This window comes from Calypte anna, chromosome 8 (assembly GCF_003957555.1).
Source record: "Calypte anna isolate BGI_N300 chromosome 8, bCalAnn1_v1.p, whole genome shotgun sequence".
Lineage (NCBI taxonomy): Eukaryota > Metazoa > Chordata > Aves > Apodiformes > Trochilidae > Calypte > Calypte anna.
The window spans coordinates 10,565,246-10,582,412 of NC_044254.1; positions in this window are offsets into that span (position 1 = coordinate 10,565,246).

Below are 17,167 nucleotides of genomic sequence, written 5' to 3' on the forward strand. Positions count from 1 at the left end.
AGTGCCACATTCAGTCTCTTTTTAAATATCTCCAGGGACGGAGAATCCACCACTTCCCTGGGCAGCCCATTCCAATGCCGGATCACTCTCTCCGTAAAGAAATTCTTTCTAATATCTAACCTAAACTTCCCCTGGTACAACTTAAGACCATGCCCTCTTGTCTTGTTGAAAGTTGTTTGGCAAAAGAGCCCAACCCCCACCTGGCTACACCCTCCTTTCAGGTAGCTGTAGAGAGCGATGAGGTCTCCCCTGAGCCGCCTCTTCTTTAGGCTGAACAACCCCAGCTCTCTCAACCTCTCCTCATAGGTCCTGTGCTTGAGTCCCTTCACCAGCCTGGTTGCCCTCCTTTGGACCTGCTCCAGGACCTCGATATCCTTCCTGAACTGGGGGCCCCAGAACTGGACACAGTACTCGAGGTGTGGCCTCACCAGGGCTGAGTACAGGGGCAGGATCACTTCCTTGGACCTGCTGGTGACGTTCTTGTTTGTTGCCCATGCTGCGTGCATTGGTGTACATGCACTTTAGCTGGGCTGCTGGTTTGTCTCGTACCTTGAGTAGACCACCCCTAGGGTCCTTTCTGGAGAGCCCAGTTTCAACCCCATCCCCCTTCAAACCTAGTTTAAAACCCTCCTTATCAGCCTCTCCAACTTATACGCTAGAGTCCTTTTCCCCTTGTTAGTTAGATGAAGCCCATCTGTTTTGAGTACACTAGGTAGTACGGAAGTTGTCCCATGGTCGAAAAACCCAAAGTTCTGCCAGTGGCACCAATCCCTTAGCCACCTATTGATCAGATTAGTTTTCCTAGTTCTCTCCTCATTCAGGTCTTCTATTGCTGGAACCGAGGCAAACACCACCTGTGCTCCTGACCCATCAACTAAACGACCCAGTGCCTTGAAGTCCTTTTTAATCACTTTTGTACTTCGTCCAGCAATGTCATCACTGCCAGCCTGGACTACCAACAGTGGATAATAATCTGAGGGCTGAATTAGTTGAGGGAGTCTCCTACTAATATCCCTCACCCGGGCACCGGGAAGGCAGCAGACCTCTCTGTGGGATGGGTCCGGTCGACATATAGGGCCCTCAGTTCCTCTCAGAAGGGAGTCACCAACTACAACTACCCTTCTTTTCTTTGTAGCTGTAGTTGTAACCCGTCTGGTAGAGAGAGGGTGAGCAGGAGACCTTTCCGAGAGATCTTCCTCTTGTCTGGCCTCGGCCTCATTTTCTGAGTCCAGGGCCTCATATGTGTTCTTTAAGGGCACCTGGGGGGATGGTGGGGGTTGGGTTCTTTTACCTTTCTGCTGGGGTACCTGTTTCCATTCCCCCTATCCACCTGGTCTGCAACTACTGTTTGATCGGAGGAGGGGCAGGGCTTCACTGACTCCTTTTGGATTTCTTTTGCAGTCGAAAGGGTGTGACTCCACCAGTCAATTTCCCTTTCACTGTCTCTAATACTTCTTAGTCTCTCTACTTCCTCCTTAAGCTCTGCCACCATGCATAGGAGGTCATTCACCTGCTCGCATCTCACGCAGACACTGTCCTCAGATGCTAGCACTAGGCTCAAACACTCTGCACAACCAGAGGCTTGAACAGCTGCATCCATCTTAAGGGGTTCCGTCTGTGTGGACACAAGTTTTGTTGTAACAGCGAAAGTTTTTCCTCTTTTGGATACTATGGCTCCTTCAAGAGAAGCAGGAGGTTGTTGTGACCCGTCTGCTTGCTCTGTCTGCGCCAACTGCCTCGCTAACTGCCGTGTCACCTTCCTGTTTGCCTGCTCCTGTTCGCCGCGGTCCGGGTTGCTGGCACTCCCAGAAGCTGCCTAAATCACTCCTGCCGGTCTGGGTGCCACCCCCTTACCAGCTGATTGGCCTCGCCGGAGACCCTTCAGTAGAAAGGGTGTGCAGCACGCTGCCGGTAGTCGTTTAAGTGAGCTTAAGTGTAAAAGGAAATGTATGTTTGTGTTTTTTTTTTTTTTTGCCATTTCTGATTGTATCCTGTGTATTAACATTCTGAGTTATCCACAAATATTTTTCTAAGAGAAGAAATTAAATCTTTGTTTTCCAATTTCAGCAATATTGCCTGACTAACATGCCACGCACAGGATGGACAGGATGCACTTCAGCAGCACAACACTGCAAGAAATTATGATGTACTGATTTGGATGCTTTGTTTTATACCGTAGTCTGAGAAAGTGTTAAAAAGAGAAACAAGAGCAGTATACTAAGAATTGTAGGCATACCCTTTCCAAGCATTAACAGTTCCCTATCTAGGCCCACAGCTAAAAAGAAACTCTGACTTGTGTGTGGCAGGGTACTGCTAACAAAGGTGATGAGTCCAGAGTGAGGATATCTGTGCCGAGGCAGTGCTGTACAACGAGGCAGTAGTATGTGGCCATTGAAAGTAACAATGTGTCTTTAAGAAAGAGCCTGTAGCTGCTGGATTTCCTAAATTTTCAGCATCTGCCAGTTTGTTTATGTGGACAGTGCTGATGGAGAAATTTAGGTATTAATTCTTCCTTTTTTTTTTTTTTTTTTTTTTTTTTTTTTTTTTTTTTTTTTTCTCTTTTGTAAGATGATTTGAACTATGCTGTGGTCAGAGTTTGAGAAGGAGTGAGAATGTGTGGCATGGTATCTTGCCAGGTAAACTGAGTTGGAATGCTACCATTCTTTGCCTATGAGCAGCCTCCCAGACTGTCACTTTTCAGCTTTGGCCAGTACCAGGATCCTGATTTCTATAGGTATAATTGAAACCAGCTTGTCTGGGAAGTGATGATGAATTCATTTCCTAAAGATTGCAAATGGATAGAAGTATTGCTTATACAATATGTTTATTTAGGCCACCACAGTTGAGGTCAGGAGGACCTGCCAGAAACTTTGAGAAATGAAATATGCTTTTCCTCTGCCTCCTCTGAAGATGAGCTTTTTCCATAAAAATACCATCCTGTGGCTGAAAACTGTACTTGAATTTATTCTGAAACTCAGAGATCATCTTTTTAGTGATATTAGGAATCTTGGAAAATTACAATAAGAAAATGTGATTTTAAATTTTTATTGTATTTCACTAGTTCAGACTCCAAAAATTAGTTCTGTAACACTGCCTTCAATAGCTAGAACTTTATTTTGTTAACTAAGTTTCAGCACTTAACAGTCATGACACAATTTGGTTTTTAGTTTCCATGGAGAAAAAAAAAAAAAAGTAATGAAATATTTGTGTAACATTTTAAACAGTGAAAAGATCTCATTTGTTCTACTTTCAAGGATGATCAGTTTGTGTTAGTAGGCATAGGATCAAGCTCAAAAGTGAAACTAAGTACTGTAGTTAAATTACTGTGAGAAATTACCCCTCTCTAAATGTTCCTTCTCTTTCTTTTTTTTTTTTTTTTTTTTTTTACATACAGTTTTTCTCAAGTGTGAACATGAATAAAATATAAAATATAAAAAAGTATAATTTAATACTTTCAAAGGAATGCACCACAGTAAAAAATCTGTAAAAGAACTCAGTGTTTAATCATTACTCTATAACAGAAACAAATAAATAAGTTTATTGTCAGCTATAATGAGACAAACACACAAAACTAAGTAGATGAAACACTGAAGTCCAAATTCTAATCATAACACCAGCGTAAATCTACAGTAAATTCACTGAACACCAACATCACCGAAAACAGATCGGAGTGTCAATGTCCCACAAAATGCTATGTTCTTCTTATGCATTTAACACAGCTGCATTCACATAATATTGTAAAGATAATTGTCCAACCCCAGGTTAACACATTATTTTAGTCTGCATCAATTAACAGAGAAGGGCTTTTGAGCCACTTGGACGTACACTGTATTTTAAGTTTGCAAGGAACTTCGGAAGTATTAAATCAAAGATAACATCACACATTAAGTCATTAGAATGACAACTTAATTCTATATTCTTACATATTTGGTTTAGCAGCACAGTTGACTGTTGCCAAGTACACAAACAGCTCTCATGATTCAGGTGGTAGCTACAGCCTTATTCCTCCTTGGCTTCTTGGATGCAAGGGCAGCTGCTACCCCCAAAAGTAACTGGCACTCCCAACAGTGCAGTTGTCAGAGGCCTAGTAAGACAGAAGTATTTTGACGAAAATTCCTTGTCATAAACCTTTTCTACAGTGTTATCAGTGTTTTTCAACACTGAGTGGTAATAAGAAATCTTGTTATAATAATGGCACAATGATACAAATACTATTGTGTTCAGAATATATCATAAATTACTGTCTTATGAAAAAGAACATATTTGTATACGTACATCTGGTATCATTAGGATACCAGATGAACCCTAATTTTTACTTTTATTATGGTAAGATAGTAACAAGTAAAGAAATTGCTGCATCAGTTAAATTTTAGTATCTGATCTGGTGATTTGAAGACATTAGGTCCACACACCTTGCATTGAAAAGGTGAACTGAAGTAATTCTGTTAAGAGCATTGTCTCCTGTACGACTGCTTCATAACTGAATTACATCTCTCTGCTATAATACATGAGTTTTGTATCTTCAGGCAATATAACTGATTCATCCATGTTAGCAACTACACTTTCTCTATATGTAAGGGAATTAAAGTATGACTTTAACAATACCAAAAGGAAAATAAGTGAAAATTATTTTTTAGTAGAAACTGGCTTTGTTGTACTTGCTAGAATGCTTACTTAGAAAGTCTTAAGGTATTTACATTCAAAGGCTGAACTTTTTCAAGAGAAATTTTATATCATGGTAATTTTCAGAAAAGAGTCTTCAAAGACATGTAGGTTCTTTGTGCTGACTTTTTGGAATGCTTTCTTGGATATTTCAGGACTGCCATGATATTGCATTAGAGAAGAGGCTCTCAAGATGAACTGGAATGATCTCTTTCAGGCTGCTAACTCAGATCAGCAGTTTAAAGCATGGGAAATAAATTGGGGAGACAAAATGCTTGACAGTGCGGTTTACATATTGTAGCAGCAGCAATTTTTTATACATGGGTTGTTGCACTCTGCTTTGACTGATCCTTCTCATGGCCTTGGAGTGAATCTTGGAAAGAACATGGTTTTTAGAGCACCTTCCAAAGTGGCAGTGACACTGTCCCTGTACTGAAATCTGCCAGTATGATCAATCCAGACCTCTTTGCATGGCATGGATGAGCTGCAAGTCCAGGAAATGACTTCCTGTTTAACTTAACACTTTATTTAGAGTAAGATGAAGTGCAGCTGACTGCAAGCTCAAGGAGAGGATGTTCAAAATATTATTTTTTATGTTATTGTAAGTTGTGTTTTATGTACGCAATTTCCTTCAAGATTTCTGTAAATCTATAAAAAGTCAATATTTTCTGCATATTTTATTCTAGAGTTACAGGGAGAAGACAGGACAATTTAAGCCTATACTGTTCCAATGACACATTTCTAGAGGAGAAGTAGCAAGTCTTCCTGCTGAGCCATGATTTACAAGGTAAATAGCAAATGCCAGAGTTTAAGTAATTGTTTTCCCTTGTTTGGTGCTTAAGGAAAGAAGTAGGGTTACTCCCATGTTTAAGTTGGGCAAAGCAACGCCATTCTTATCATTCTGTGCAAGTGGTTCAGTTCTCCAATATAAGCTTCTTGGTAACAGTTTCAAACATGAGGCCCTTTTTAGACAAGGGAAATCTTGGAATTTTTAAATTTTTTACTTAAATTTGTCATCAGAAAAATAACTGCGTGTCCTAAGGAAAACTTTTCCAGACTGGATGACCATATAAAATGCAAGTTAAGTGGTACATACTCGATGACTGCAATATCACAAGCAAAACTATTGACATGAAAATACTAATATTGAATATTATCTGTAATTATGTAGGCTCCAAAAGTAGCAGAGAATCTGTAGTAAATTTCCTTAAACACAATAGATTGTCAAGTTTTCTTTGTAATGAAAGCTGGGCATGGAACTAAGAAACCAGAATTATTCTGGGCACATTGCATGTGCAGACAAAAATGTAATATGCTGAGCCAGGGTTGCATGTTTTATTTCTGTCCTTTAGAAAACAGAAGCCCCTGCTTCACCAGCTTGGAGCAACATAGAGAATTATTGCTTTGGGAACACTTCACTTTTGGACAACTTGGGAATAAAAATTTACTGTGAATTTTCAGGAGCAGTAAGAGGGAAATCAAGTAATGAGAGCTTTAAATTGGGTGGCTGGAGCTCAACACCACAGGTGAGGTGGCATTTAAAAGGAAAGCAAACGCATGACTGTGGCGAGTCAGAGCTATGGTATCACTGGGATTACAGAACTGCAATAGCTCCTCTAACTGATCCCTTTGTTAGTGCCCTTTGTTAGATTCAGGGCATTTCAAAGAATTCATGAAAAATGACAAAGCAGATTGTGCTCTTATGTGGGGAGATAGTGGGTGATGAGGTTGTTGAGAGCTTGTGAGCAAAGGTGAGATTTGTAACAAAATATTTCTTCAAATTAAAAGCACAATTGGGTGTTTTCAGGTAACGATATCCTTATTACCATTGCCTTGTTGAGATGTATGTTCTTGAGACTTGCATATGTATATTACCATCTAGTGGGAATAGAATTTCCAGGTGCTGTACCATCTGCTTGGGAAATATTGTCCTGTACCTGACTTTTAATTTTGCAAATTAAGAGTAATGCTTAGTATTTGGGGATTGTTTAGAACAGGAAACATGTTTGTAACTAACAATGAGTATCTCTTCTCTCTAGGAAGGAGGGGATTTTTAATTACGTTTAAATAAAAAATTGCATTGGAAGGTCAGAGATTTTCAGTTCTCTTTTCCTACTGCAGATAAAGAGCAGCCTAATGCTTCCTGTGAATGCACATCAGGAAAATGGTAATCACAAGGTCTTTAGTAAAATTATTCCCAAAGTCTTCAATATTCTGTATTCTGGCTGGGCAGTAGAATTGATTAGAAATGGTAGTACTTTGTTTACCCATGGTGGTTAGGAATTGCTTGTGCAGGTTTTTATTTTGTATCTTCTGTACTTAGCATTTCTTTCCCCTCAAAGCTGTATTTTTTGTATCTATGTAGTGTCTCAATCAAGATTGGAGCTTGGTTCTATTGAGTACTGCACATTGATTATCCTATCTAAAAAGGCAAGACAAGACTCGTATTCAGGTAATTGGTTCTATTCCCAGTTGAATGAGAGTTGCTCTTTTCTGGAATTTCATCCATAGTATTTTACTTAAGGATCAAGTAGAGTTACACAAGGGATGAGGTAACAATTGAACAGAACAGTGACAAAATGAATCAGTTGTTTTAGGGTTACAGGGGAGGCTTGTGGCCAAGCTCAGCACTAAATCCTGACTGCATTTTTACCTAGAAATTTGAGTTCCATTGTCATCTTTCCTCTGCATTTGTCTGCGGTGCTGTGTTGTTCTTGAAGGCAATAATCTGCCAGTTTACTTTCTTGGAGTAGCTCTGCTCTGTCCTAGCATGTTTCTCTCAATGTACTTGTGGCTCTATACATAATTAAAGTTGGGAGACCCCAGAGATTTAATAAATGAGTGGATTTTTTTCTTCACCTAGTATTCTAGCTCTCTCTGTATTATACAGGGACCCATAATGGCATTGATATGACTTAAGTTACATATATTCATAAGACTGACCAATAGTATTTTATCCAGATAACTGGATCCTTGTAACTGAAGAAAATACTAGCTTCAGTTATTTCTGGGAGTAGCTTCACTGGATAAGATACTACTGGTCATTCTTATGAATATATGTAACTTAAATCATATCGATGATATCAACCATATGGGTCCCTGTATAATACAGAGTGAGCTAGGTGACTGCTAATTATTTATATCTGTAGTGAAATGAGCCTTGAGTGGTGCAGCCAGCTAACCATGTAACGACACACCCCGAGCAATGCTGAAGGCTGCAGGTTTGAGACTCCTCAAAGCCTCACCCTGCTGGTAATGAGCTCTAGTGGAGCAATGAAGGTAGTGCAGTGCTGAAAGCAGCACTTAAAGCCAAGCATGCCGAGATTGTGAGTTCCCATGTGAGCTGAGCCTGTGTCTCAGGCCTCACCTTTTATTGGCCCCCTGGTCCTGCTCATGCGCAGTGGGGGCCCACCCTAATTAGGCACAGGTGGGCTTGACACAAGCTCATGCCCACTCCCTGGCAATTAGTGGCACCTGGTTGCCTCATTTCACTGCATATATCTATTATATATCTCCTTCATTTTAATATGATTTTTCATACCAAAGATAATACAAGACTAAAGTCATGTTCTAATGAAGCTGGTAAACTAATTTCATAAATACTAATACCAAAGAACAATACCGTAGTACTGTGAGCACATTTCCATTGAGCCCTTTTCCGCTCCAGAAATGTTTTAAAGGCAGTACAGAATACACAAGTGTAAAAAATATTTATTGAAACACAAAAAACTGCAAGTTTTGTAGTATTCAGTCATTGCTACTATTTTTAAATATTGCTTTCTCACTGGTAAGTATGTTCTTCCCAGTGGTTAATCTGAATAATTTACTGTTTTACCGTCTGAGGAACTACATACTAGGCTAAACTTGAATTTCCTAATCATGCATATTTCAATAGTGCTGCTTGATGTTTAGCTAAATTAAACCTGAGTAAAAATCTCAAGATGTATTTGATACAGAATAGATAAGCCAGGAACCAGGTCACATGATGAACATATGCTTCCCAATACATTTAGATCCAGTGAAATGTGATTTTGGTCTTGGCCTTGGTACATTTGCAAAATAAATTGTGTTGAGAACTCCAGTGGAACCAGAGTGCAGCTGAGCAAACAAAAGATCGTAGTTGCTGACAGTTTTTAAAATATATCCTTAACTGGGAAAAGAGTCCAGTGACAATGCAGGTACAAAATATGCTCAGTTCTTGCAGTATGATTTATTTTTTTCAGTGATTTTTCTCTGTGTTACAGAAACATTATATATGGACCTTGTTATAAACAAATGAATGCTACTAATATTGAACTTCTTACAAATATGTTTTGTAAGCATATTAAAACTCTAAATTTTTAAAACCAATGAGGAGATTGAAGCAAGGAAAAGACTTGCAAAGTCTCAGTGTGAAAAAGGCATTTTTTTCTTTCTAAAAGTGTAGCTTTTATTTCTAGTTTGTTAGATTTATGCAGCACAGGAACACTGGAACTATTAATGCCAGATGCGATTGGTTTCCTTTTCCACCTGGAAGTATGCTGACATGTTTCATTTTCTTTAATTATGGCACAATTATTTGCTACTCAAACTATTTCTATTGTAAACTGAGTTACCCTCTTGGCCTTTTCTGTTACTAATCTATCTTTTGCCTCTGAAAGTGTGCTTTCCAAAGTCTGAAATACCTAGAATTTATCAGCACTAATATATTTGCAAATCTGCAGGGTGAAATATAACATGGGAATGCCATCATCAATATTAGACATTTAGCCAAATGCTTTTAACCAATACAGCCTTATGATAAAATGTCGAGAGAAGAGCTATATTTCATTAGATAACACAAATGAAATAGCTCAGTGCAGTAAGCTATTGGCAACATTGTGCAGAGATATTTTCAGACACTGCAGCTGTGTTTCTTCCAAATGTGTCTTATCATCTTCTTCCTCTTCCTGTTTGAATTTCCTCACCAGCCCATGCATGGCTGTGGTACCATAAACTTTATATAAATATAGACTTTAATTGTTCAGATAAAACTCAAACCAAAAGAGAGCATTTATTGTAAATATAAATGCAGCTCTAAACTTTTGCCTTGCAAGGAAGGACCACCTGAAGTTTCACCTTTCAAAGTACTTTTTGCCTTATGTTCCCATTGCTGGCAAAAATTTAATGGACTAATTAATAATTCATAAAATATGTGGCACGATAAAGAGATTTGATTCTGTGTCAGGTTGTTTTAAATATCAAGAACCTTGGTACTGATTTTTGAGAAAGTGCAAAAGCTACAATATCAGATCATTTTTATATCTCCTTGGAGGGTTTGTGAAAGTGTATACTGCACCAGAAAGGCTTGTAATGAGATAAGTCCGTGCAGGGAACAAGTAAATAAGCAAATGTTTTTTCACCGTTTTTCACCAAATGCAATGATTTGAGCACAACATTAAGAAAAGACCCATTTAAGTCAAATAGGAAGACAGTTGAATAAAATTTTAAGTTGGCTGGTGTATACATGGCCTAGGTTATATTTTCACCTAGTGCAAGAACTGTTCCATAAAGCCTGCAAAATAAAAGGATGTGATCTAATATCCAAGGTGCAAAGCTTCCCAGAAACTTTCAGGACTACTGATTACAGAGGATGCTGAGCATATTAACAGCTAGTCTTAAACCAAGAGAGTGTACAACCAGACCGACAGAAGTGAAAAAAACCAAACTATTAAACCAAGGTTAAAAAGAAAGGCAACTAGGTTTGAATAAAATGATAAATATGCACTTTAAACCAGTTTAGATATTGCAATGGAAGAAGAGAACAAGAAGAGAGACAGTTAGAGCACATCTCCCTTAACAGATGACATTAATAGGCTTGGAAATTGTAGCAGTAGTAATCTTAAAAAAAAGAAACCTGAATTTTATCTCCTCATTTTAGGCAACATGCATGAGCTTTGTCATCTGCTTGCTTGCTTTTATTATAGCACATCTTCTTTCACCTGAATGGAGCTACATTGTATGTACACCACTGTAAAAAAAAAAATTAAAACACCTACCAACCTAAATTTTTTTCAATGAAAAGTAAGACTACTTTACATATTAAGAAATTAATGCAGAAATTTTTATAGTTTTGATTTTAAAACTTTTTTTTTCCTGATGAGAAGATAGACAGTGAAGTGTATTTTTAAAGGCTTATAGATTTGTGATTTTACTAAAGGAATAAGATTGCATCACAGTGGCTGAACTGATTTGGCATGAAATAAAATCTCAGATTTCCTAATAAAAGCTTTTTACTATTATTCTCACAACAGAAATTACTAAAAATGGCTTTAAAATGGTGTTAGAAAACTAGCACTAAATTACAGTGCTGGAACTATTTGAAATGGGCATTTAGTCTAAAATCTTGTGTGCTGCAATGAATATTAGTCATTGTTTGAAGAATTATGCAAAAGAAGATCTCAAGGATATTATGGGATGGGATTAAACATAGCTGCAGTGATGTTTAAGACACTTGAGATCATATAATATATTTGCGTTAGTGGTTTGCCCTTGTTTTTTTACAGTATTACTTAGTCTCACTTCTCTAACCATTTGTGACCTAGCCACCCTAAAGCCCCTCAGTATTCCAGAATTTCTAGATTTACATCAGTTGTGTGTTGCCTTCATTTCTCTGGATGCTGATCTCCAGGCATCTTAATTCCAAAATTTATCCAGAGTAATTGCCCTGATTTTCCCAGCACTGGAATGAGACCAGCAGACCAGCAGGAGCTGATAATCTTTTACGTCCATTTGTTGTGTTTCTTTCAGTGTCTGTCAAAGGATTATATTAGTTGAATTCTATGTCCCATAATATCTGACATTTGCAAGGAGTAAATGGCATGACAAAGATCAACATAGGAAACTGCAATAACAGCATGGTGAAATTAATTTAATAAACTTTTTTTTTGTATTTTAAGTTTTTCATGTTTGTCTATGCTCTCGATTACTTTTATCACTGTTTTTTAAATTTTCTTCTTCCTGTAAAGCTACAGAATTTGAAAAATACATACTTATCAATAAAGGAAAATAATTGGAAATTTAAATTTTTCTTTAAAGTATGAAGTAACATACCAATTATCTCACACACTGGAACAGGTTGCGCAGAGAGTGTGCAATCTCAATCCTTGGAGATTTAAATCACTTGGTATGAGCAGCCTTATTACTCTTTAAAAGATGCTTTGAGCAGCCCTTCAAATGTGCTGGCTACAAAATTTTGTACAGTTCTTCCTTTCAGTGTTGCTCATATGCTGAAGTCTTTGTAGAAGCATCTGAGAAATGGGGCTGTCATAGTATTAACTGTTGTTGCACAGGTCTTGGTTAAACAGACATGACAAGTAAAATGATCAAAGAAACATATATGAGCTCTATAGAACACCATGGAAAATATATGTTTTTTATATACAGTTAGCAATACTCATTTGTTTTTCTGCATGATTTGCACATATAAAGAAGCAATATAAACTTACATATTATTTAATTTCTATCTTAAAATATTTTCTGTTTTTCTTTCCTAAGATACATCTTGCTATTTACAGCTTGTTGCAAAATACTCTAAACTACAAGGTTAGATTTTCCCTCTTTAAATGCAAAAAGTAATATTCTTCATAGATGCAAATATAGACAAGCAGTAAGTTTGCTTTGCCAGGAAGATGGAAATTTGTTTTTCATTTTATTCAATACTAATTGGATTCCAATTTTAAATTACAATATAATACATATAAAAAAAGAAATTAAATATGTTGGCATATCTGATGTTCTGGAGTTTTCTCCAACATGTCAAGAATGGTGATACCTGTGTCACTGTTCTGAACATCCTTCTGGAGACTTCATATAATTCATTTTGTAATCCCATAACTTTATTCTGTCACATCAGCCTTTTTGTTGGAAATAATATTTTCTTGGATAATACAACAAGGAATGACCCCTGAGGTATGTATTTTGCAATACATTTTCTTGGCCAGTACTAATATGCTGACATTTCTGCTGAGAGAAATCTTATGGGTGTGACCTATCCTTGAGAATTGCTCCTGTGAAAAGCACATACCACAGCAAAAAAAATTGGAATTCTGGTGTGAAGATATCAGGTTGCATTCATTAGAAGCAGCTGGAAATTGAAATTTTGTTAGAAAGCAGAATTCTAATTTCCAATTATTTTTTTACTTATGACCATGTATTTTACCATATTCAATCAATACTGAAAAAAAGATGCTTGAGAGGGGAATGACATATGAACCTCTGAATTAGAGAGGAGATGAGTGGAAGGGGAAGAGAAATATTATTTTTTCTTTCCTGTTTTCTGCCCTTCTTGGGCTTACACTGTCTGCACAGATAGAGCTGACCAATGAGTCTTCTTTTTTTTTCTTTCTGTAATGAGTCTTCTTTTTTTTTCTTTCTGTACCCAGTTCGAATCAATCTGAGTACTCTTTACCTGAGTAAAGTACCTGTGTGCTGTACTCCAAAAATCTCAGATGTATTTCAGTGAGGGAGATAGGATCCATCTGTCTAAGCAAAGACATCAACAACTTTTAACTTTTAGTCTCCTATACAGATTATTTGTCCTATCCAAAGTTAGAGGTTCAACATAAGTCAGCTGGATAGTTTCTCTCCTTTAACTTTTGGGAACTGATAAGCAAAGACAGAAGCTCTCTCAGGTTAGTTAGATGAGGTAGATTATTTTCTTGACTTTTACAGATAGGGAACTAAGGTGTAATACTTACATAAAAAACTCATCAGAATAAGCAGAAACCTGAATCTAACTTGAGTAAAAGTGTTTTATTTAATGTTGGCTTATGGTCAAAACTGGATTTCGAGACACAAAAAATGTTTCACAGGTTAAGACTCAGTTATGAGAGCCATGAGACCTTGTGGGACTCTGTTCTGACTTCCTTGTATGAGTAGCCGTATGATACAAGCTCTGCCTCAGTGTCCCAAACTGTTTTTCATTACAGAATATTCTAGAATCAAGCCTAGCAATTACTGAAGTCCTGGAAGATTTTCAGGTTATCTTTTCAAAGAAGAAATAACTTTTAAAAGCAGAATGAAAGACTGAGGACTCTTTCAATGACATGCCAGCATCCAGAACCTTTTTTGAGACTGGTTAGAAAAAGAATTGGAAGTTGAGAAAGATATCTTATTGCCTCTCCAGGTTTCTGATACCTGGCAAATGCATTTAAAATGTACAGAATATGCTCTTAGTTGTAAGTGCTATGTGGAAAATATTGTTGTTTTGTTATTATTTTTCCAGTATTTTAAGAATTTTTTTTACCTACAATAAAGTAATACAATTTCACAGTACACCATGGAAAAACATGAAGGTTGTTTTATCAAGACTGAAAACTGGTTTGATTGCTAGGTACTAAATTACTGGTCAATTTCTTTCTTCAAAGTTTCAAGGGTTTATTTATTCCTTTTTAGTGTAAGTAGCACAACTGATGAGGACAGGAAGATATTATGCTTCAGTTTATTATTCTTTAGCAAATAGTGTAACTCCCTTGGAATGCTGCCATTGAAAAGAAATAAATTAATGAGCATTGCTTACATAAATTAATAGTTTTTCCTCTAAACCTGTTATTTGGAAGTAGATTTACTTTTGTCACTGTATTTTAAAACAACCTTTTTTCCAAAATGCCAAATTAAAAAAATATTCTATATTAAAATATTGTTTCATTTGGACTGACTGGTCAGTCATACTGACACGTCAGTATGTAGTTTTGAGGCTTCCTTCTTTGTCTGTTATGAAGGAGCACATTTTATCTGATGGCTCAGATAAAATGGCAACTGGTCTTTTCTTGTGATGTGGCCACTGTGCTCTCTTTGGCTTTGTGACTTGTGTGTTTTTATTATACCCTGGGTAGGTAACTGAAACTGTTTAAATACAGTGACATGGTAAAAATATCTTTATTATTAGCTAATAAAATGCATGTTTTCACCATGCAGGCTCCAAAGTTTGTTGCAACTGTAAGTTCACTGATGCAAGAGTTTTAATTTTTTTTTTCTTCTATGCAGCTCCTTGGGTTCAAGTAGCATACAAACAAACAACTTTGTTGTATGTCAGAGTCAGAGGCTCCATATTACAATGCTTGTTCCACTGACCTTGTTATAGTAACTGTGGACTGAAGTGAAAGAAAAGGTTAAACATATTTCTTTTTTTGTTGTTGTTTTTTGGTTTTGTTTTTTTGTTTAATGGACACACAACAAAACCAGAAATTTCTAGTAGAAGTTCAGGATGTCACTAGGGAAAGCATGATTAAGAGTTTTTATTCTTTATGAAAATCTTAAGACCAGATTTGAAATTATTAAAAAAAACCCAAAAAAAACAGAGAGCTGAGAGAAGAAAAAGACACTGTTGAGTTTTGAAGTTTGCAATAATGTGTTAGTTGACCTTTTTGAGACCTGATCTTGTATGCCTTGGCTATCTCCAATGAGATGTAGACATGGTTCTGTGTTTCTTCTTTTTCCTTTGTAAAGTGGATTTAATAGTTCTCAAGTGTAAATGAGTAACAATGGCCTGTCCTTTTCTAAGATTTGAGATACTTAACTTTTTCAGATATTAGACAGACAAATTATATAATGAGACACCCAAGATTGCTGAAGTCTTTTAAGAAAAGCAACAATTCTACCATTGTGAAGAGTGCTTTTTCAAAATACAGCTATTAAACTGTTTGCTACTATACATTTCAAGCTGTATTACTGAAGCCTCCCTTGTAATTTCATTTATTAGTTCAGAAATAGTCACTATCTGAAGTTCATTTCATGACTACAATTTGCCACCATTATATTTTATTTTCTATGCTTACTACAGTCAGGTAGGGTATTTTAATATATATATATGTATATTACTATATATATTTTAATATATGTCATTGAAAATCGCTCTTGACATTGAAGTACTTGAGATTTTCACTTCTGTTCTGTGCATGATAGTATTTTTCAGTCTATATTCCACTTAGAAAACCTATTCTTCTGTGCAGAGGAACATTAAATGATTTAGATGATTTAAATGATGTTGGAAAAAAAGAAAAAACCCACCAACATTTTTTGATACTGGAACGAACATTTCAGTAAGTTTTCTGGTGTGACACAGGCAGCTCAGAGTTTTGGTGCTGAAAAATTGATTGCATCTCATGAAAAGACTAAAGATTTACAGTTCTTCATTCTTCAAGCAATAAATGATAAACTTTATTTCAACTAAAAAAAAAAAAAAAAGCTCTTGTGCCAAAACTTTACACGTTGACCTCTTTCTTCTGCTACTTTCAGGTCCATATCAACTTTAACTCCTGGAAAGCTATAAAGATAGAATATTCAGTCTCCTTACTTCAGCATCTGGTGCTGATGTTTTTATGTGCTTTAAAGAATAGATGGTAGTTCAGTTTGTATGAACAGATATGCTTAATACCCTGTCAATATCCAGCCTTCAAAAGCAGTCTGGTTGAACTGCAACTGCTTCTATGCTTCAGGTGCCACAGTTACCTGAAAACTTGTGCCACTTCTTCTCTTATGGCGGGCACTGCATTGTACAGTTCTTAATAAACCCTGCCCTCTGTGCTGTGTGGCAGAACAGAAAAAATAAGGTAAAGTTGGGCATGGAGTGAAGGGAGGGTAACTGAGACTTCTTCAACTTTCAGAAAAGATTAAAAAATGCCTCTAAATGAATTAACAGGCTCTTCCTCTAAATGATGCAATATGAAGAAAAAAATAATTTCTTTTTTAATCTTCTTTCCCCTTTTTATTACTCGAGCATCAAATCCACTCACAAAACTTGAGTCTCATAGTGAAAAGTTGTGTTCTTGGGAATTAGCTGAGTTTCAGCCTTTTATGAGACTGAGCATTCCAGAGATCAGAACGGTTATATGTAAGGGTATTTGATGTGCATTAAAAAATGGAATCCTTAATATGCATGCTATCTTGGGGAAAATATGCTCCAATTACACTTTTTATGACAATAGAAAGAACTTGTAAAATAAACCAAAAGCACCTCGGTAATGGCTGTAGTGTACTTTAATTGTAGGGGAAAGTATCTGTGAAAAAACTTTGTTTGGGCTTTTTAATAGGGAGTCAAATGATTCTTTTTTTCAGTTCAGTTCTGATTCAGATTCATGTATGCTTGAAATTAATTTATGTTCAGTGCCAGTCCAGGCCAGTTCCAGTTTTACCTGAACACTTTAAAGTTGATGCTATCTACCAAGTCTGCATTAGAAAATGCAGTATCTGAGAGGAAGAAAGCTGTACAGCTGTCCAGTCTTCCAAATTTTTCACCAGAGTGTATCAGCCGTTGTCAGTTCATCTCCTATAACCGTGTCTGCTAAGATCATAGAGTTGGAGACAAGTTACGAAATCATACTTTACCTGAAACAAATGTTAGTGTATAATGGTATGAATAAGGTAGAAGCTACCTTTCCAGGTGGCAGGAATGAAATGTTTTGGTTACTTCTCACCACTAAATGCTGTGCAGATGTATAGAAACATGTTCATATATATGCACAAGCATGTGTCCAGTCACTAAAAT